This window comes from Xiphias gladius, chromosome 5, assembly GCF_016859285.1.
Source record: "Xiphias gladius isolate SHS-SW01 ecotype Sanya breed wild chromosome 5, ASM1685928v1, whole genome shotgun sequence".
NCBI lineage: Eukaryota > Metazoa > Chordata > Actinopteri > Istiophoriformes > Xiphiidae > Xiphias > Xiphias gladius.
This window is the reverse complement of record NC_053404.1, coordinates 6854376-6877604: the sequence shown is the minus strand read 5'-3', so window position 1 is coordinate 6877604 and position 23229 is coordinate 6854376. Positions and strand designations below refer to the sequence as shown.

The 23229-nt window shown below is 39.3% G+C and overlaps 1 pseudogene; it reads left to right on the top strand.

Annotated features, from left to right (window-relative positions):
* Positions 1-2944: 2944 nt before the first annotated feature.
* Positions 2945-5710, top strand: LOC120790177 (annotated as a pseudogene).
* Positions 5711-23229: the final 17519 nt, after the last annotated feature.

The window sequence follows — 23229 nt, the reverse complement described above, 5'->3', positions numbered from 1 at the left end:
ACTCAGATCACATGAAGCAACAAATACATAAATGTTGCAAGAAAACAAATAAAAAGCACTTTCAGTTTGATCTTAAAAGCCTGATCCAGCAATCACGTTGTTCATCCTGTCACAGGGACAGAGCCCTATGTTTTGATTGATTTAACCCATGTGTTTCATATGTAAAAGAAATGACAAAGCAATGTTATTGTCAAGGGGTTTGCTGATAACAGTGCAGGAAGAGGACCTAAACGCAGACACACAAAGGCAGGCTGATGTAGTGAAGTACTTTAATAAAGCAGCTGTAAACAGGCTTATAGGCTGGCAAGGTGAACAAGTTGGCAGGCAGGAACCCAGGAACAGGGAAAAACATGCAAGTTGCAGGAACACAAGGAAAACACATCAGAACTAAAACAGACAAAATGACAAGGACTAAGAAGAAAAGAAACTAAATATACGAGGAACGCAAGGGTAATTGGGAAGAGGTGAAACTAATCAGTGCAGGGCAGGAAATCATTAAAAACACAGCAGAAAACACACATGGTCAAGCTGTAAAACAACCAGACACATAAAACAGGAAGCACAGAACTAAACAAGAAAAGAAAGGAATGTCTTCGGGAGCAGGGTGGGACGTAACAGTTATATTCTCGACACTTAAGACATTTTAATGCTGTCTACTCCCACATATACACCAGGGCAACATATTTTTTAGGCCTACATGTGTGAAATAGTTGAGCAAGATTAATAAAGGAATCATTGTTATGCAATTTTTTTGTATATTTAAACACTGTGAACATATTCAGGTGAATTATATTTGTACTAATTACACCTTAAGTAGATTTTGGGTCGAGCTATGGTGCTCGACCCAAATGCTAACAAGTGCAACACATCATACCTTTTTCACAGCAGACATTCTGACATATTGTAACAGCCATTTTTAACGTTATCAATTACACCTGTGCTTTATCTGCAATGACACTGTGCATGCCCACACTATCCTGAAAGGATGTTGATGTAATGTTTCTGGTGACTGATTATCATCACAACAACAATTGTAAACAAAAACCACCCTTGGGTAAAATGACAACTTTGTATGTAAATTTGTCATAATCTAGAAAGAATTCAACATGAAAATATCTCAGCACATTTATAGTTCCTATCGGATGAACCCTTTCATTTTAATGACCCCATGACCCTCTCTGCACATGTTTGGCTCTATACTGTTGAAGCTCTAGAATAGCACAATTGCCAGTATGTATGTACCATCTTATGAATTATATTATAAGTACAGCAGCCTCCTAGGGGTCCCTAAAGGGGCTTTTTGCCTTGCCAATTCAAGCTTATTTATTGATATATGGTGTATTTCTTTCATTTCTTTTCATTGAAACACACTGCAATGAACACAGCCGTCTGGGTATCAGTGTTTTCTTTATACAGTACTTCTGCTCTGCCCACCACATTGACTATAAGAAACAATCCATGAGGAAATGTATCTGTCAGACAGACACTTTCTGAGCCGCCAGTGTGGCCGCCCACTTACTGAATGTTAGATTGTAGTGGGTGCATTGAATAGATTTGCACACATTGAAATAATTTGCTTTCCAAAGATCTTTGTTTTTTAATCAGGGGAGAGTTCATACAGTTTAATGATGATACCTCATTAGACTTAACATGGTGTCCCTGGGTTTATGGGCATTTTAGTCCTGGTTTAAAGCAAAGGATCAGAGTACTTTCAACTCAGTCTTGCAATACTCACATTCCATTATGTCCTTGGAAATACGTCTTGATCCCTGAGGGTATTCCTTTATAGTCTGACTACACATAAAAAAATAATTGCCAAAATCTAGAATCCTCAGTTAATGCAAATGAGCAGGTATCTTCCAAAGGTGCAATCTGTTTAGTACTGTGTTTCAACCGAATGTCTTTACTGTCCGAGCAGGAAGAATATGTCCTGGTAGTGTAAGCTTGTATACAGGACACAACACTAGGAATGAACCTACACATGACTGCAGTCTTACTTTTTGTTGTAGGACCAATTACATATAGTGGCTAATGTTAGTATATTTTTAGTGGATATCATTTTGTAAGTGACATTACGTAGAGTCTCTACTTGTGCTACTATTGCAAATATTTTAAAATTTAGCAGTAATGATTACAGAGGCCACCTTGACTGATGGTCAGTAAAAGTAATGTAATCTCCCTTTAAAAGGATAAGGCTGGCATTTCTTATTATTTGTGATCCAATGCTGCTGTGATGCATGTCGGGGACTGATCAACCCTGGCTGGGTCACCTGGGCGAGGGTGTGTGATGTTGTGAGACCCGAAACACCCAATGAACCCAGGAAACATCACTGCGTCCCAGCGCATCTGTAGGATGTATCTTTCACCTATTCAGACTGGTCACACCAGTGACTACCAAGAACAGTCTGGTTGACAACCAAGAATAGGTGGTTGTTGGTAACAGCTGGAAAGACAGTTGACAGCTCGGGAAGAGCAAAAGGGGCAGGAAGGGTAAGCAGACCAAATTGCATCTTTTGAGAGGAAGAACCCACAACAAGCTACAGATCTACATTCAAGCACATACCCCCAGGGGAGCCCAAGGGGGCGGAGATAAGAACCTCAAAAGGAGGGACCAAATGATGATGACAAACGCAAATTGAATCAATGGAATCACTACAAGATGCATCTGTGGCAAGGTCTGCAAAAACCAGCATGGACTCAAAATACATCAGACCAAGACTAAATGCTTGTTGCAGGAGTCCACAGTGCAGTGCAAAGGGTCTGACTCTGGGGAGATGCAGGAAAAACCCGGCCTGGTATCATCCCCAGTGCTCAGCACCTCCAAGCTCCAGAAGCTCCATCACCAAGCACAGTAGTACAAAAGTCATGGGTGAAATGGCCCCAGGAAGCTGCCTGAATAATATCAAACATGCAGAGGTGGGATGCTAATAGCCGCCTGCAAGCCATGTCTGCAATCATTGTGAGCTATGGGGCAGAGCAATTCTGCCTGGAGAAGTAGAAGACTGCTAGAGTGCCTTACATCAAGAACCGAAGAGCAGGAAAGATTCAGCAGCTGCGATGAGAGCTCTGGGCCCCCAAAAAGCAGTACAAAAGAGCAGCGGAGGAGGAGAAACCACTACTTGCAGAGCTCCAGAAAATCCTCAGGAGGAAGCTCATGACCCTGCAGAGGGCAGAGTGGCCTAAAGGATGGGGCAGGGAGAGAGCCAGGTAGAGAGCTGCTTTTATAGCTAGCGCCTTTGGTTTCACAAGGGAGTTGCTTGGCAGAAAGCGCAGCGGATGCCTCACATGCTTCACAGAGGAAGTAAATCAGTTTCTCCGTGCCACCCTGCATGATCCCATGAGAGACCAATAATTGGAGCACCACAGAACCCTTTTCAACCGTACAGCCACAATAGTCGATTTTGACATGAAGGAGCCAAGCCTGAAAGAGATCCAGGAGCTGGTGAAAGCAGCCCCAGCCAGCTCAGCCATTCAACCGAACAGTGTACCTTACGAGGCGTACAAATGGTATCCAGATCTACTAACACTCCTCTGGAAGCTCCTATGAACAATCTGGCACAGGGGTGTAGTTGCCAAGCGGTTGAAATATGCTGTAGTCGTGTGGATACCCAAGGAAGAGAATTCCACTGGCATTCAGTAGTTTAGATCAATCTCACTGCTTAGTGTTGAAAGCAAAATCTTCTTTAGCATCTTGTCCGGGCGACTGACAGACTGACCTTCTGCTAAAAAACAAATACGTCCACACCTCAGTGGAAAAGGGTGGGACTTCAGGGATGCCGGGCTGCCTTGAATATACTGGGGTAGTCACCCAGCTAATCAGAGAGGCACGTGAGGGGAAAGAAGATCTGGCTGTGCTGTGGCTAGATCTGGCTAATGCTTATGGGTCAATACCACACAAGTTGGTAGAGACTGAACCAGCACCCTGTTCCCAGTAAGATCAAGGACCTCATTTTAGATTACTATAACAACTTCAGATTGAGAGTCACTTCTGGGCTAGTAACATCAAGTTGGCACCGACTGGAAAAGGGCATCATCACTTGGTGCACAATATCGGTCACCCTCTTTGCCTTTACCATGAACACGGTAGCAAAAGCTGAAGAAGTGGAGTGCAGAGGGCCTTTAACCAAGTCTTGCATTCAACAGCCCCATATCAGAGCCTAGGTAGATGACCTCACAGTTACCACATCCTCTGTACCAGAGAGCAGATGGATCCTACATGGACTTGAGAGGCTTATTAAGTGAGTAAGGATGAGCTTCAAGCCTGCCATGTCCAGGTCAGTTGTTCTGAGGAAAGGCAGAGTCTCTGACAAGTTCCATTTTTTCCCTGGATAGCACCATGATTCCATCTATCAGTGGGAAGCCATTCAAGAGTTTGGGAAAACTCTTTGACCACAGCCTCAGAGATGTGGCAGCCATCCAGACATCCATCAAGGAGCTAGACCATTGACACCAGCAGAGTGGACAAGTCAGGACTGCTTGGAGGTTTCAAGTCCTGGATATACCAGCATGGCATCCTGCCTCAAATTCCTCTGGCAGTGCTGGTTTACAATGTACTCATCACACCATTAGAGACAATGGAAAGTAGAATCAGAAAATACCTTCACAGTTGGCTCGGTCTACCACGCAGCCTAAGTAGTGCAGCTCTGTATGGAGAGAATAACATCTTGCAGCTTCCTTTTAACAGGGTCACGGAAAGGTTCAGGGTCTCCTGGACCAGCGAGGCATTGCAGTACAGAGACTCCAAGGATCCCAAAGTCTCAGCAGCTCACGTTGAAATCTGCACTGGCAAGGAGATGGAGTGCCAGAGGGAGCTTGATACTGCAGAAGCAAGGCTGAGGCACAAGGCAGTGGTGGGGGCAGTGGCGATAGGAAGGGCAGGCTTGGGCAGCTTTCCAAAACCTCAATATAACAAGGTCCAGGGCAAGGAGAGATGACTGCTTATCCAGGAAGAAGTGAGGGCTGCGATGGGAGAGTGCAGTGGAACAAAGGCTCACTTGGACTGCCATCTGGCGAGCAGAGGCCCAGTGCATTAAATTCCAAATCCAAGCCATTTACCACATCTTACTCAGCCCAGCGAACCTCCAGCTTTGGGGCAAGACTGATACACCTTCCTGCCCTTTCTGCTCTGGGAGAGGGACACTCAGGCACATCCTGAGCAGCCGCCCTGGGGGATGGTCGCTACCATTAACATGACCAGGAGCTGAAGGCAGTGGCAGAGTGTGTCTCCTTGGCCAAAACAAACAGCAGGCTCCACAGTCCCCCCAGAAAGCAAGTGACATTCATCAAGGCAGGAGAGCAGCCGCAACCACAACCGAGAGCTTTTGCAGGACTACATACCATTTCACAGGATTGGCAACTATTGGTTGATCTAGACAAGCAACTCAAATTTCCGGCACGGATAAAATCTTTGCGATCAGACCTCATCATTTTGTCAGAGGCCTCAAAACAGCTTGCCCTGATAGAATTGACCATGCCCTGGGAAGACCGCATAGAGAAGGCATTTGAAAGAAAGCATGCCAAGTATCATGGGCTCTTGGAGGAATGCCAGAGACAGGGTTGGCGAGCATGCTGCTACCCAGTAGATGTAGGCTGCAGAGGTTTTGCCGGCTGCTCTCTCTACAGAGTCTACAACCTGTTGGGCATGATTGGCTCTTTAAAGAGAACAGCCATCACGGCAGCAACGGAGGCAGCAAAGAGAGCCTGCAGGTGACTATGGATAAAGAGGGGGGGGTCTGTGGTCCAATTCTGCTGTGACGCAAGTCAGAGACTGATTAACCCGGCTGGGTCGCCTGGGCAAGGAAGTATGATGTTCTGAGACCCGAAACACCCAATGAACCCAGGAAGCATCACTGATGATGTGTCCCAGTGCCTCTTCATGGCAATGAAAGAAAATGTTCCCCAGTGCAACAGTTTGGCTCAATAATGTTTTTTTAAATGATCTTTTGAAAACATTGAGCTTTATAGCAAAGAGGAAAAAGATATACATGTATCCGGCTTTGGATGCACACACAATACTTGTTAGTAGGATAAATTCAATGTAGGTTTGGGTCTCCACATGGGATTTGTTGACGAAGAAGAAAAATATAGAATATCCATTTAGAAAATTTTGTCAGTGTAAAAACTGATTTCTTTATTAATACCTTTTTCGTTTCCTTCCATTTTATTGTATGCAGTATTTTGTTCATTTGTCTTTTTGTACAGCTTTTTGTAGATAAAAAGACATAAAACCCCCCAACACATACACTATACAGCATAATAGCAGTATATTTATTTGGAAATATAATCTTTAAGTATATGTACAAAGAGATGTCAGTATATGGTGTATCATTCCTGAATCTAATTTGAAGGGAGTGTGGGTTTGGGAGTAGGGATAGAGAGATGTTCACTACAAGTTTTTAATTAGATTATTATTGTGCACTGAGAGTGAGACAGAGGTAAGGTACGCATAAAATACCTTGATTTGACACTCCTACTAATTCTTAGCCCACTGTTACAACTCACACCACTTTCAATGAAAGGCCTCAATTAAACAGCTCTCAGAGAGTAACCTGTGAAATGTAATTAAGTCCCAGACTTCGTTTGGCAGAAACAAACAAAAACAGGCATTACTAGTCAATTAATGAGAAATAAGATAAATGAGAATGAAGAGAGAGGCGTGACATCCTAGCATGCTGAATCCACATCCAATTGCCCTCAGCGGTGGCTCTGGTGCCGTAGAGAATACTCTCCTCAGAGGTCACTGTCTCTACTACATTTTGTGTGTGTGTGTGTGTGTGTGTGTGTGTGTGTGTGTGTGTGTGTAGCCAAAATCTTTAAGTGAGGTCCCACTTTGTGTGAGTCCTGGGAGCTTCAGAAACATTCTGGCCATTTAAAACTATTATCATGCAGCTTCATAATAGATTTGCATAGTTTATGTCCATATTAAATTGTAGCACAGTAAAGCTTCAGCCAATTTCTAAAATGTTAAAAACATAGCCTCCAAGTAATTTATAAGCTTGGTTTTATAAAGCTCATATGCACGTGTATACATGATTTACATGCAAACAAACCTAACAAATGTCATCTTTTTCTGTATGTGTTGTTACAGGATAAGCTATACACATACCCTTTAAAAACATGTATAAAACAGCCTGATTGTCAAAGCACATTGCAGACCTTTTATATAATTATTCTATTTTTATGCAAAACATGCTCAACTCCACTAATGCCCAAACCTAAGTTATGACAAATACAGTTTTTCCATTCAGTAGCTCAGCATTAACTTAACTAAGAGTCTATAGCTAGGCTAATATCATCAAAATGACCATGTCAACATGCTGATTTTTAGTAGGTTTATATTAGTTTAGCATGTTAGCATGCTAAAAACTGCTAATTAGCAGGTAATTAGTTTTGCAGGTATTGGTTATAAACCAAACCATTAGAGAAAAGTAATTGACTAAAGAAAGCCAAGTTCCATCTGTATCCATAGCCACTGGCTGCGACCACAGTTTAAATGGGCATGCCCAATGCTGTTCCCGTTGCTATGGCTACTGAGAGCTGGTCATGATTTCAGGTGCGCGCTAGCATCTGTTCCACTGGCTTCTGTAACTAAATGCAATCTGTCAATCAAGAACTCTTTTTTTTAAGTCTCAAAAACTCAGAAAAATGAGTTTATTCTTCATATTCTAAGACAAATCTGCTTCACTACAGCAGTTTCTATAAGAAATGAAAATCTTTTGGATTTTAACAAAGTTAATAAACGATTATTGTGTGTGTACCGAAAATACTACAGCTCCAGTGAAAAAAACTACAAGTGTGGTAGCATGGGTACATACTTCATGACTTGGTTTCGTCCATATCCAGAAAACTCACCAACGCTGTCTTCTAAAGTAATTTTTTTAAATTTTCTAGTTGTAATCTCTGCTGTTTAAAGACTGCCACAGTGTTCACACCTCTCTGTTCTGCTGTTATTACATGTCTAAATTATGTTACATGTCTGAACTAACTGCGGCCTCTTTACTCACTCATGGACTCTTCTGTCGAAACGTAATGTTTAGCCGGCTAGGGTTGTAGGGAAATAGTCTTCGCTCAAGGCTCTTAAAAAAGGATAAATATTGAATCAACTATGATATTACATAGTTTTTCAAAAAATCGCAGCTCTTATCTAAACATATGAAGCGAGCCACATGACAAACTGTTGAGAAAGGATTGGTTCCTGAAAAAATTCCTGAAACCTCTGAATTATCCAAGAACAATCAGGCATAGAGGCACCTTAAAGAATAATTCTGGTTTATTATAACCTTACAGGATTGGGGTTGCTCGAAAAGAGGACAGGGGCATTGTCGCAGTTTCAAGCTTATTAGCGACATGATAGAAATAATGGCCAGAACTATTGAAATATATTGAAATAATCAATAATATATATAAATTGTAATACAATTGAATTGTCCTTTACAGAATTGCTATAGGATTGACCTTTCACAAGCTGCGTTGAGAGCTAGTTAGTAAATAGCTCCTTTACATAGAGCAAATCTGAGTTGCTGTAAGTAATTTATGCTCTGAACAAAAAATACTTTAAGTGCTATGCATACACTTGATTTATTTTTTGAAGTAATTTATGTCCAATTTATGTGCCTGCAGAGATTATCACAAATTAAGGTGTAGTGTCCTGCATAGCAATCCCCGTTAATGAGAGCTGTAACAATGGTGATATTGACCATGATGGCTTGCAGTTTCTACGTCATCATATTCATGCTCCAAAGACTATGCTGCTACTTTGGCACAGGCACCACCAGGTCTTCCTAATTCTTTACAAAGTAACTTGAACATAGGCAGTGGCACTAAGGGGTGATAGGAGGGCTTACTTTTAGCAGCCTCCCGGTAGACCAGGCTGCACTCTTGATGTGAATGGAAAGTCTGGACAGGCATAGACACATGTATTCTACAGAAGTTTTTAATACTCAAATTAATTGTTCATTTTAAAAATATTGAATATTATTAACACAATTTGAATGACAATAGACAAAGATATAGAGAGAAGTAATGCTTTTCAAGTCAGCATATGGTGTATATGACTCACTACTTCTTGAGTCCATCCTGAAGCTTGGCCATATGATCCAGGCCCAAATATGCCACTCAAACTCACACAGACTCAGAGGATAGAGTGTTTGCTTGCCATCTGTATAAGATACTTGTTTGAACACAGTTATAAATGTAAACAAGTACATTGCCAGTCATGAATTGTCAGCAGTCTGTTGAGGTTCCTTCCTCAGTACACTATACAGAGTTTTGAACTGAGAGCGCTTGTCACTCTGTGCTTACACTTTTTTTGCCATAATCTTGACATTAACAAAATTATAACCTGCTCAAGTGTCGCCATGTTTAATTGTGTTTACATTTTGGAAAATACAAAAGTTCCGAGAGAAGATTCCAGTGTCAGTAACATATGATTTGCCTCCTTGCAGATATACTTTTTAATCCTGTAGGTACACTAAAAAGTACACAAGCAAGTATATTAATAAAGTTGCTTGCATCACAGCCACTTGTAAATGCATACTTATAATTGAAAAAAAGCATATCAGAAGCCTTAGAATATCATCTGGAAATGTGTGGACAGAACCAGGTTTGACAAATACACTCTTTCAAATATATCTGCCTGAAAGGATTTTTAAACCTAAGGCTCTGGTTTGGAATCCTTGGATAAATTGGTAAACATTGCGTTTTATTTATTTATTTATGCATTTTCCCTTTGGTTTGGTTTCATTTTCAAACTCAAAATAATTCAAGTGACGCAAACTGCATAACTAAAAAGGCATGTGAGAAGGATGTTCACTTCGATCATTAGTCAGACAGGGCAAGGGTTGGGGTTGGGCAAGGGTATATTTTCCACTTTTCAAAATATTATTTTTATCACTTTGATTGTTTCAGATTGATTTGCCACTGAAATCTCCCGTAACATTGTTCTCTTACTGTCCAGGCACCATAATCAAAATTATAGAATAATATCTGACTTCATGGTTTCAGTAATTAATCAGACATTTGTGTACTGTATTTTTAACCTTGGTTTTACCTCTAAGGCTACATACAGGTTTCCCTACCTTATTGATGGGGGTTGAGGGGTTTAGGAAGTCTGCTTAGTCTTGCAGACAACACATGGCTGAAAAAAGTACATCACCTCCTTGGCATGTTTTGCGGGTAAAAAATATTTTTATATTAATATATATGTATAATTTCTTATGGTAAATAATGACTTTAAAATACGCTACAATAGAACATAAATCATAGCCAAGAAAGTAAAGCACTGGGGTTGACAGTAAATATGGAAATAAAACACTTCATATTATAGATCAGTTTATCAAAAACTAAATAAATAAACATGTTTTAAATTAGGGTTAGTGCATTACAAATACAGCAGAGATTTATATAGAATATATATTTTTCATTATACTACCATTAAAACCATTATAACCAATTTCATAATAGTTACCTCCATCAAGGGGGTTATGTGATCACCTTTGTTTGTTTGTTTGTGTGTTTGTTTGTTTGTCAGCAGGATTATACAAAAACTACTGAACCGATTTGAGCCAAGCTTGGTGGAGGTCTGCGCTCTGAGCTCATTTTATATTTTCGTATTTGCTTGATTGATTTTTTCTTAATTTTTTTACCCAAAAAATATGTAAAGAAAAGTTTGATTACATTCACCGAGCACTTTATTTGGAACGCCTGTGCTCCTGCCTATTCACATGCACAATCTGTCAAATCTTGAAGCAGATGGGCTACAACAGTAGAAGACCACACTGGGTTCCACTACTGTCAGCCAAGAACAGAAATATGAGGCTGCATTGGGCATAGATCAATTCAGGCTCACCAAAACTGAGGCAGCTGAAGATGTGAAAAACAGTCTGGTGTGATGAATCTAAATTTGGGCTGAAGCATGCAGAGGGTAGGGTCAGAATTTGGCATCAACAACATGAAATCATGGACCCAACCTGCCTCTGCCAACAGTTCACACTGGTGGTGATGGTGTAGGAAATGTTTTCGTCTTGTGCCCCTTAATACCAATCAATCATCATTTGTATGTCACAACTTATCAAAGTATTGATGCTGACCATATGCATCACTTTATGGTCACAGTTTACCCATCTTCTAATGACTACTTCTAGCAGGTTAATGTACCATGTCACAAAGCAGAAGTTGTCTCAAACTGGTTTCATGAGCATGACAATGAGTTCAGTGTACTTCAGTTGCCTCCCCAGTCACCAGATCTGAATCCAATAGAACACCTTTGGGTGGTTTTTGGGCAAAAGGCAAGCAGACCAAACAGGGTTGGGCTAAGGCAAAGTATAAAACAGACAGAGAATCCAAAAAAGGGCAGATTACACAGAAAGATCAGAGGAAAAAGACTGGAAAGCTTTTGTCTTGCAATTCACATCATATCATTTAATTATGAGCTGCTGAGTAGGAAAACCATTCACGTCAGCCTCCATCTTATGGACACATTGGGAATGTTTGACACACACTTGGTCAAAAGACATGTCAACAAATTGTTGGCGGGTTAGCACTAGGGCTAACCACCTTGGAATATGCTTGAACACAGAATAAGGGGTATTTTTCCTGTTCTTTGCAGTCTCCTGACATTGCATGAAGGCAGCATGTGACACTATAGACAACCTGGAGGGGAAATAAATAGAACTGTGCTGGTATAAATATTATGGAGCTAATGAGGGAATGGGGAACAGGTGAGTAGGAGGGTGTGGGGAGTCAGGTGACTGGGAATGGCGTGAAGGCTTGGGGTTACTGCAGGCCAGGTGGGAGTGGCAGAATCTGGAACAATAGGAGAATTAGTGAATAGGAAAACAGCCAGACACAAATTAATAATACTGAGTGGGAAAATGAACCAGAGTGTGTTCAACTGGACTGAATAGTGCAAATGAATGTTTATGTGGTCTGAGACTGGTTAAATCCAGATTCCGCATAATTCGGATTAAGATGTGAGTCATGCAGTAGTACTTTTTATTTTATTCCACAATCATAGTTTCTTTACATGCAGAACATGGGAGGGCATTTAAACCACAGAGAAGGGATTAATAAAGTAACAAAACAGCATGGGGATTTGGAGTGTTTCCTCTGCTGTTTCCCTAATGAGACTCTCCCCACCCTCAATCCTTCCATAAGCTTTGGGTTTGAAAGCATCTAAGACCTATCCACTTGTCCACCCTCTACCTGTGTATCCAGCAATACTCCATCATATTAACATTCACTCTCATATTATATTCATCCTCCACCCACTTTCTCCATCTGCCTCTCTTGCTCTCTTTAGCTTTCTCCTTCTCTACAATCCAGCTCAAATCTGTTTACTGGCACAATCAACATTTATCAGTTTAAATTAATTTAAAAATATATTTAAAATCATTTATCATCAGTAATTTATTACTTCCAGTCTTCCAGCCTTTTTTTCCCCCAGTCATCTTGACCTTTTTCATTCTTCATTTATTTTTAGTTTAATCTTTTGAACCTACATCACCATAGCTCTCTGTCTTTATTCTTTTCTCTTTATTCTTTCTTTTTCTATCTTTAATATATTGTAATTGTCTCTTTTTCTGCCTGCTGAAAATATGATGTTCAAACAAACTTTGTGTTTTTCAATTATAATTATAAATATTTTATCCATAAACAAAATCAAATGTGTCTAAAGATGTATAAATGTGTTTTGCAGCCAAATGGCTGCACGCTGAGGTAAAGGCCTATAGCTGCAGAAATATACATATAAAGTCCTTAATTGGCTTGTGAACACCACCAGCCATTTTCTGTGGACCTGTCTCACCAAGAAACACTAATGTTTTACTGAGCTAAATGTGGGTTTTAATCCAATTCCATAAAGTGCCTTCTTTTCAACGATAGCATGACTGATAATGGATTTTTGAGGCTGACATCAATATTTGAGAGATTGAAAGATATGAGTCATATGATGAGTCAGCTAATATTTTTTTTTCTAAATAAACACATAACATAAACATCAGGATCGCTTAAGTTTGGTTCTAAAATGATTGTGATCAAGATATACCACAGTGTAAAAATAAACTCTCAGTGTTCTCTAGTGGACAAACTTTGTAATGGAAACATATATTTGGCATTTCTGTACTGACATTTCTTGTTATTTATCAGTTGACACATAGGCTGATACTGATTTATCTGTGCTAAGATAAAATCTGCTGGCCCATCGCCCAGTGGTTGGACAAGGATAAAGTATCCTGCCAACCAGTCCTCCAACCTAAACAACCATATTTGTCCCTACACTTCAGTACGAACCATAGTAGTGTACCAGCTGCAGGTGTACTAGACCTTTGTTGTCATGGTAACAATAAAAAAACATGCAGTTAAGTTTGTGGAATGGACAGGGTTTAGTTAACTTTACTGAACAAAAACCTACTTGGTTAGGTTTAGGCACATTAACTAAGTAGTTAAGTTTAGGAAAAGAGTGTGGTTTTTGTTAAAAGTTAGTTGTATTTCCTTAAGGTTAGAGGACCTTCATCATCATGGTTACAATAATAAACACAGGGTTAAGGATGTGAAACAGCCATGGATAAAATAAACAATGTTGACTGTTGGTTTGAAATGGGAAACTAACAATAATTCTTGTATGAAAGTCCTGTGTTTTGTCAACCAATTCATCCACCCCAACTTCATAATGCGGACTTTGTCACTCTATATACTATGTCACCTAACTTTCTCCTATACTCCTTTCACGATTACTATGGCTGCTAGAGGGCACCTAAAAATAACATGCACCTAAGATTAGAGTCTGTTGCGCCTAGTGAGGGGAGTTGGACCCTGCAGTTCTGGGCACTGTTGTGAGTAGATCCTACTGCTACTGCTGGGGGAAGCAACTTCCTAGATATTTCCTGAGCTTCAGGTAAAATCTCATTTACTACCTGAAATGAAGTGGTGGTCCAGCCACAGCTTTATCTATATGACCCACCAATCTTCGCTCCAATAAAATAAATTGTGTCTCTCACAAACAGTGATGCTACAGTTTGGTATCTTGGTGACTCATATTAGTCCCAGTGGGAAGAGAGGTGCAGAAGAGGGTGTGGTGATGCAAATCCATTTATTTGGAGTAATCATACCCGTATAAACCCCCCTAAAATCACACAATCCCTTTTATTTATGTTTTGCTCATCTTTCCACTTTATTTTACATCTTTCAACCAGCTGAAATGTGATCACATTGACAAAAAAGTGGTATTCCAATTAAGGCATGAATGACAGACAGAATAAAGATTAAAGAATGATTCTTACCAGCTCTGTAACTCACATCAGTTAATAGGTAGTCTATTATACTGAAGGAATTTCCTTTACTCTGGTTACTCTCTTTATAGCCATCTCAAGGCAGAGGGTATCTGTTTCATCTGCAGTCTAATAGTGCAGTCAGACCAAAATTTGCTTCCCATTCATGTCTATCTGAAACATGCTTCCAGTTGTGAATTGACTCTGCTTAATGCAGAGCTCAATCTGATTCAACTTTGACCTACAAAATAGAAAACCCTCGCGTGTCCAGCTGGTTTGAGGCAATATTGACTGTTTACATCATATTCTAGTTAGCACAGCAAAAATAATAAAGCAGAAAAAAGGGACGAAGGCATGCTGTGTGGCTGCAGTGAGTGTAAGGACAGTGACAAATGCAATGACTATAACATTTTTGACCAACACTGTATATATTTGTACCTTTTTGGACCACTGCCTCTTAACCTGCTAACCCTACTAGGTCCTGCAGGTTATGTTTACAGCCCTACCTACTTTTTTTCTTGCTTTTGGCCACACAGCGCAAGTAAATTTGAGCATTTGGTAACCATGGCAACAGCTGCACACATCGTCTTCTTTTTAATGAGTCTGGTCAAGGTAACACCTGGAGTTTTGCATGTTTAATTAGAATACAGGTAGAAGTGTGGCTGAGACAAGCAGCATGATGTGATAGAGACTTTTTAGGTTGCATTTTATAGAGTGTTACTTTAAAAATCCTAATTTGTTTGTGGATCATTACTAAGTTTATGTTGCAATATGATGATTAATTCAATTAAATTCAATTTGATTAAATTCAATTTTATTTACATAGCACCAAATCATAAGAGCGGTTATTTCAGGGCACTTTTCATGTAGAGCAGGTCTAGACCATACTCTTTATAGTTATATTTACAGAGACCCAACATTCCCCCTTGAGCAAGCACTTAGCAACAGTGGCAAGGAAAAACTCCCTTTTAACAGGTAGAAACCTTGAACAGATCCTGGCTCGTGGTGGGCGGCTGTCTGCCCTGACTGGCTGGGTTGAGAGAGGGGGGGGGGGCATAGCACAGTACAGGTATAACGTAAAGATGTATAACAATAATGAGACTAATAATGAAACTAATAATTATAATAATAGGGTGAATAATAATACTAATAAAACTAAATATAATTATAGTAATGATAATCATAATAATTGAAGCAGTGGGTGTTGAGCAGGATCATGGGGGCAATAGGTGGTTTGCAGTTACAAATGCAGACTCTCTAGCTTCAGGGGCAGAAATACCTGCAGAAAGCAACAGGAAGAGAAAGGAGAGAGACGAGAAAGCACAAAACTATGAGAGAGAGCAGAAGTCAAGTTAGTAACGAGCATTGATACCATATGAATGCGTACAGATGGAGAGGAAGAGGAGGAGAGAGGAGCTCAGTGCATCATGGGAAGTCCCCCGACCATCTAGGCCTATAGCAGCATAACTAGGGGGTGGTTTGAGCCAAGCTTGAGCCAGCCCTAACTATAAGCTTTATCAAAAAGGAAAGTTTTAAGCCTACTCTTAAATGTGGAGAGGGTGTCTGCCTCCCAGACCAAAACTGGAAGATGGCTCCACTGTAGAGCAGCCTGATAACTGAAGGCTCTGCCTCCCATTCTACTTTTGGAGACTCTAGGAACCACAAGCAAGCCTGTGTTCTGGGAGTGCAGTGTTCTAGTGGGGTAATACGGTACTATGAGCTCTTTCAGACATGATAGCGCCTGACCCTTAAGGGCTTTGTGGGTGAGGAGGAGAATTTTAAATTCCATTCTGGATTTTACAGGGAGGCAATGCAGAGAAGCTAACACAGGAGTACTGTCAGTACTCGCTGGGCAGCATTCTGGATCAGCTGGAGAGTATTTAAAGATTTGTTAGGACACCCTGATAATAAGGAACTACAATAATCCAGCCTAAAGGTAACAAAAGCATGGACTACTTTTTCTGCATCTTTTTGAGAAAGGATGTGCATGATTTTTGCAATGTTACATAGATGAAAAGAGGCAGTCTTTGAAGTTTGTTTTATGTGAGAGTTAAAGGACATTTCCTGATTTAAGATAACTCTGAGACTCTTCACAGTGGTGCTGGAGGCCAGGGCAATGCCATCTGGAGTAACTATATCAATAGATAATGTGTTTCTGAGGTGTTGGGGGCCAAGCACAAAAACTTCAGTTTTGTCTGAGTTTAACAGCAGAAAGTTTCTGGTAATCCAAGTCTTTATGTCCTTAAGGCATGCTTGAAGTTTAGCTAACTGATTGGTTTCACCGTGCTTCATTGACAAATACAATAGAATATAATCAGCATAGCATTCTTCCTAATAATATTGCCTAAAGGAAGCATATATAAGGTGAATAAAACTGGTCCAGACACAGAACCTTGTGGAACTCCTTGACTAACTTTTGAGTATATGGAGGGTTTATCGTTAATGTGCACAAACTGAAATCGATCTGATAAATAGGACCTAAACCAGTGGTTCCTTTAAATGTTCCAGTCTCTGTAGTAGGATATGATGGTAAATTGTATGAAATGCAGCACTAAGATCTAACAAGACAAGTACAGAGACAAGTCCTTTGTCCGATGCAGTAAGAAAGTCATTTGTAACTTTCACCTGTGCTGTCTCTGTGCTATGATGATTAAGTAGAAAACTATTTCTTTATAAGATTGTCAGCAAACAGGCAAATTAAACATTATAAATAATCTCAGAAATAAATAAACTCAAAAAACTAGACCGCATTTATAATTCTACTTTCACTATACATATGCAAATAAGGTGGTATATAACCGCAGATGGTTAATGATCATTGTATGACAAATAAATCATGCACTATAATGCACCGAAAACATGATGGTCATAAGATCTTCAGCATGTCCAAAGTGAATTCATAAGTAAATTCAGTTTATAAAAGTCATTATCTCCTCTTAGCAGTATATTTGAGCTGCTGTATTCATATTTTTGAACTTTGTACATGGACAACAAGTTTCCTCTGAAGAAAACTCTTCATGGGATTCTCAAACTGTCAGTGCATCATGACCAGGCTAACCATGTGTTTATTGATTGGCCATGATTGTCAAAACCTCTTGCACAACATCCTATAATAATGTATTTATTCTGATTCAACCCTGTTTTCAACACTGCTGCAGGTAAGCCTGACGTGGTTGGCTACGAAAATACCAAAGTGCCCTTGGCGAACTCCTGGCACATTGGGCAAGGCAAACTTGACTGCACTCTCTGCCAAGCCACCAGGTTAATGAAAATAGAGCCCTCTGTCTTAGACAAGAAAACCACATTTGAAATTGGTTTCAGCCACTCAAACAGTCAGTCAAAAATTGGGAGTGCACTGTCTTCTTCTCTTTCCTTGTTGCAACTTATTGTTTCTCCAGTAAATAAACGACTGTATAATAGGGCTGATCTATGATTTAAAATCAGTATCACAATGAGTAATCTGTATAATGAATAACCCTAAATGTAACAATAAGTATCTGTATTGATATTGATATTTGCAGTTCGAATTACTTGGAATCAGATCAAAACTACATTTCTTGGTAATGCCAACCTTTAGTTGTTAACAATCAGCTAGTTAACCAGGTTGACATGCTCCTGTGTGTGTTTTTTTTCTTTTTTTAAAATATATTTATTCCCACTACCCAGGTAGAGTTATGAGGGAGAAATACTTTACTGGAATGGTAAGTGCATCTGGTGTGCTATGCGCAAGTATGTGTGAGCATGGCCAAGGCAATGTATGGGCATGTGTAAGGAATGGATCTTAAGACAGAGGGAAAGGAAAGGTGGATGAAAAATAAAAATAAAAGGGGTAAGATATGGAAATATACATATTAATGCATGCATGCATACATACAGACATGCACAATAATAACATTAATATTATAATGGCACTTTTCGTTAGTTGGCTGGCCGCCATGCCTCCAGCAGCAAAGCGAGGAGGGGTGGCTGGGAAGGGCTAGGAAGGTCCTCCTCAGATTTTTCCTTTTTTTCTTTTTTCCTGTGCATCTTTGCTTTGCTCTGATATTTGTTTTTCTAAAATATCTAAATATGATTGTGTTGAACTTGCTTTGTGAGACAGGGTCTTGATACTGATATAAAGGAGGAAGCTGTTATATATTCCCCCTATTTAGAGACTGAAGTTAAATTTCAGCCTAGGCCTAAATACACTCATTCAGCACAGGGAACACTGAACACTGAACACTGGGACAATGCAACTCACTTCATCAGGTCAATAGTCAGCTTGTTGATTTTTTACTTAACCTGCAAGCTTCTTGTTCTGAATCCCCTCTGGTAATAATTAACAACAGTGAGAATTATTCATCCACACGATTCACCATCACCTCTTACCATCACAGATCCTAATAACAAAGTTATGCATGAATGCATCGACTGTCGACTGATAAGACTTGGCACAGTGTGGCACAGTGCACTCAGACAAAGGATGCATTTCCATCTGCCAGATGAATGGATTGCAGTAATAAATGAGGGACAATAATAAAGATATCACCATTCCAAAACATGACCAACTGGGGCTAATATTAAACACATAATATCCTTCTATTGCCTCCCTCTTCATCCACATTTCTTTTTCTTCCTTAGTCCTCTCCTTAGTCCTCTCTTCCTCTTTATTTCATTATTTCATTTTCATTATTTCGCTTATTTTCTTCTCATTGTCTTCCTCTTCTCTCCATCCTTCCTGCTCCTGACTTTTTTATCCTCTGTGTCTCCTACAGTAACTTCTCGGTTTACTTTTCTTGCTTCATATCCTTCCTTATTTTCACCTCTGGACTTCATTGCATATTTCTTTTTCTTCCTACCACTCCCTCTCCTGCCTCCTTTCCTTTTTGTTCATCATCCCATGTCTTTCATTCCTCTGTTCTCCTCCTTTCATCACTTTTTTTTATACCTGATTTTTTTCCCCCTTTCCTCAGTACTACTTTCATTGCATCTCTGTTTCCCTCCATATACACACACACACACATACATATATACAGTATGTATACATATCTATATATCTATATATGTATCTATCTATATATCTATCTATCGTTGACAATCTTGTTACGGTATACTACTTTTTATCTCTCAACTCTCACTCTAATACAAGATGTTGAAATCATTTTCACATTGAATTAGAGGCAGTGTTAAGTTCATTCTATTCATTTGAATATGCAAATGTTTTTAGATTTGATGAATTGAAGAAATATCTAAGATGTAATATTTCACATGTTACTCTGTAAGTGATGGAATATCACTAGAATGTATTCCGCATTTTATTGGTTGATTGTTGCAGGTTACTGTCACATAATCATGTAAAGGAATGGCTGCATGATGATCCTTGGTGCTGTTTTTCAACATCCTTAATGTGTCAGCCTGCAATGCTTTTATCATGTGGATGAAGATGAACCCAGGCTAGTGTCATGTCGGCCACCTCTGCCTAGGTCCTGTTTTGCATTCTTTCTCATCTGCCTCTCATTGTTGCCTCTAATTCACATCTTCTGTCATTTTACACCCTGCCCCTCCCTCTTGCCCTGCCCTAACCTCAATGTTCATGCCCCTGCATCATCTGACACACACCTGCTGCACATTGTCTCATTGCTTTCTTAGTATATACTTTACTGTATATCAGTGCCATCTCAGTACTCATTTGCCAGATTGTCTTTGCACTTCTGTAGTCAGAGTGTTAGTAGTCATAGTTTGCCTAACTGATGTTGACCTTTGCCTGAACCTGTTTTTTGCCTGCCTGCTCCTCATTTGCCTTACTTGTATGCCTTCTGTGACTGCCTGCCTTTTAATGACCATGCCTGAACTGAGTGAAGAGCTTTTTGACTTTTACCCTGATGCATTTTTAATTTTTTTGTGACACTGCTATTGTTGCTGTTACTCTGTCATGCTCAGAATCTAATTTTGTAATTGAGACATATTTTTATGTTTAAGTAGTTTGGCCCTATGTTCATTTCTTAAAATCATAACGGTTGGTTTTGACCAGTGACACCACAGATGCTATTTTGAATAAATGTCCTATAAATGCCCTATAATAAAATATATATAAATATATTGTGACAATAAGTGTTATGTGATAAAGAGAAAAGTATGTTTCCTCTGGTATTTACTATAGTCAATAAATCCATGAATAATATTTATTTCACTCAAAAACTAGTTGTGTACACTGATCAGCCATAAAACCAGTTACAAGTTTCAATGTCTCGGTAATCCCTGACAATCTCAATACACTTCCAGCTTTTAAGAAGAATCCAAAAACGGACTTGTTTAATCAGGCTTTTAACTACGTTCTGTATTATATATTTTATTATTTAATTTATTTTCCTTCCCTTTGCTATTCTAATTCATTTTTATCACCACTGATACCATGACCGTCATGTCCTTATTGCAATTTTCTTATTGTTTTAGTATTACAATGTTATATATATATATATATATATAGTGTTTTAAAAAGTGCTAACCAAATAAAGCTATAATTATCTGTGATGGATATGGTGTTGTCAGGTCATATGGTCTCCACAAAACTGTGGATATGTTTTCCCAAATGTATGCTGTGTGAACTGATCTTGACAGTGACTTTTGACTTGTATTTACTGTAATAATAATAATAATAAGAAGAAGAAGAAGAAGAAAAATTAATAGAGCACCATTCCATGTTACAAAGTGCTTCTTAAAAGGCAACAACTTCAAAACAAGCACATCAAAAAAACAATTTCCAATAGAGTAATAAGCAAATAAAATAAATAAAACAAATTACAGTGTCGACAGCGACAAAGAATCATCAATAAGTCAGTCAATTAAAATCAAGTAAAATCAGGAAAAGGTTTCAGATAAAAGTATACTTTAGAAGGAGATTCAATTTCCCCAGGAAGCTCGTTCCATAGCTTCAAAACCCGTTACATAGCTTTAGGGCTCTGACTACATATGGTCTATCACCTCTATAGCTAGGATGCCAACCAGAAGTTAAAAGACAAAAATGATCCCATGATGGCATTTAAAGAGAAACTACAATGGATTAGCAGTGGAAAAGTAGAAGCGACTGGAATTTCTGAGAGCAGAATTTCTGTTAAAGAAGAGAAACTGAGAGCAGCAGAGTGATGAGTATGACATGACTCTGTTGGAAATGGACATTGTATTGAATTTACCATGTGAGCCATCATATAACGAGGTGATAATACTTCCCATTCCTGCTTTTTAACTGGCTTTTATTAATATTTAGCTTTTATTTGCTTGTGCCATGGTTATAAACCACAGCCATTATTTAAATACTGGATTTTATTTGAGTACTTATGGCACAGTATGTTTAGCTGTTTGTGGAAGAGTTATGTTTTACAAAATTGTCCTGTTCCAGCCACGGGGCTCCACCTTTTGAAACACCTACCTGCCTGTCTGTGCTTGGTCTCTAAATCCACACACCAAAAAGCTTTTGTGAACACTTTTTTAGATTGTTTCTACGGTAAATCTAATATTATATGACTGCAGCATAAGTGAACCTTGAAGCTTTTCATCTCCTCACATTATTGTGTCGCCTTTAGAATTGAGGCTGCACTGATTGCTAAACATCAAAGTCGGATTCAAACACTTAGTCAAAAAGCCATGTGATGCTACCTGCCCGGACTCAGTGGTAAACAGGGTCCTGGCAACTGAGAAGAGTGCTCATCAGACAGATGAAGAAAACATCATCCGACTTGAGTGCTGTACACTGTGTGGATGTGTCAAACACACAAAGTGTTTGGGTGCTCTTGTGTGTATGAGCATGGCCAACAGTGCTTTGTGTATGTAAGTGTAGACACTCAAATTGTGTACGACCGGGTTGTGTGAGATGGTAAGTTTGTGTTTTCATTTAACTTTGTGTGTGACATGTTTCATGTGAGTCTAATTTATATTATATTTGTGTGATAGTGTTTGTATGAAAGCTTGCATGTGCTTCACAGTATTTAGTGTAGTGTATACTGTATGAATGTTAGTAGTGGTGGTGGAATAGAACAAGTAGGTGGAACATGACATTCCTGGAACATCCTGCAGACCATGGTGGGGATGAAGAAGTGGTGGGCTGTGGAAAAGTTGTATAACAGTTATGTACTGTATTAATATAAAAAAGAAAGATGATCGACCAGATATGATGACAAAAGACTTTGTTAATGATAGGAACTCTGAAAGATGAACACAATAGGTCCCAGAGTTCTCCTTGAAATCCCACATGTATAAACAGCGATGAATACGAAAAGTGCCGACAAGTCCTTCAAATGAAAGGACAAAATATGTTGTTTGTAACTGCTCCTTAGAATGACACTACAAGCATTTTTTGATCTGATGCCCCTATTGACAGGAAAACGTAATTTGTGTGTGCCTTCTCAAACACTTTCAAATCACTGTTGGTTACAATAATAACCACTGTTAAAGTTATGGTAAAAAGATGGTGTCTCCTCTATTAAAGTCCAATGTTTGGTTGACTCACCCAGCCACCTCCTTTGTGGACTCTGTGGTCACCTTACTTCCCCCTTTGCTCCTGTCATAATTACTACAGCCGCTAAACGGCTTAGTCACCATGGGCTGATGACTCATCATTAATTACTTGATGATGAGATGGAGGTGTGCTGGTTCTCACTACAATTACACCCCATTTACACTGATTTATGTATGTACATTTGATTCATATGTTTATGTTAGTTTGTGGATAGTTATTAGCTTATGCTAGCTCAACTGTTATTGTTATAACTAGACTCTTAATGCGCAGAAATTATTCTTCTGGTGTTTGTGGCACTTACCAGACAACGTCAGGAACATCACCACGTCTTTCTCGACTAGGGGAGGGTTAACCCTTATTTACATGTAGCCAAGAAAACAAAGATGGGTTGTAATCAGATAGCGTAACAACCAACAGAGGCACATATACATGGCTAAGTGTAAATGAAAGTGTTTTAAACCTCATCTGGATTTT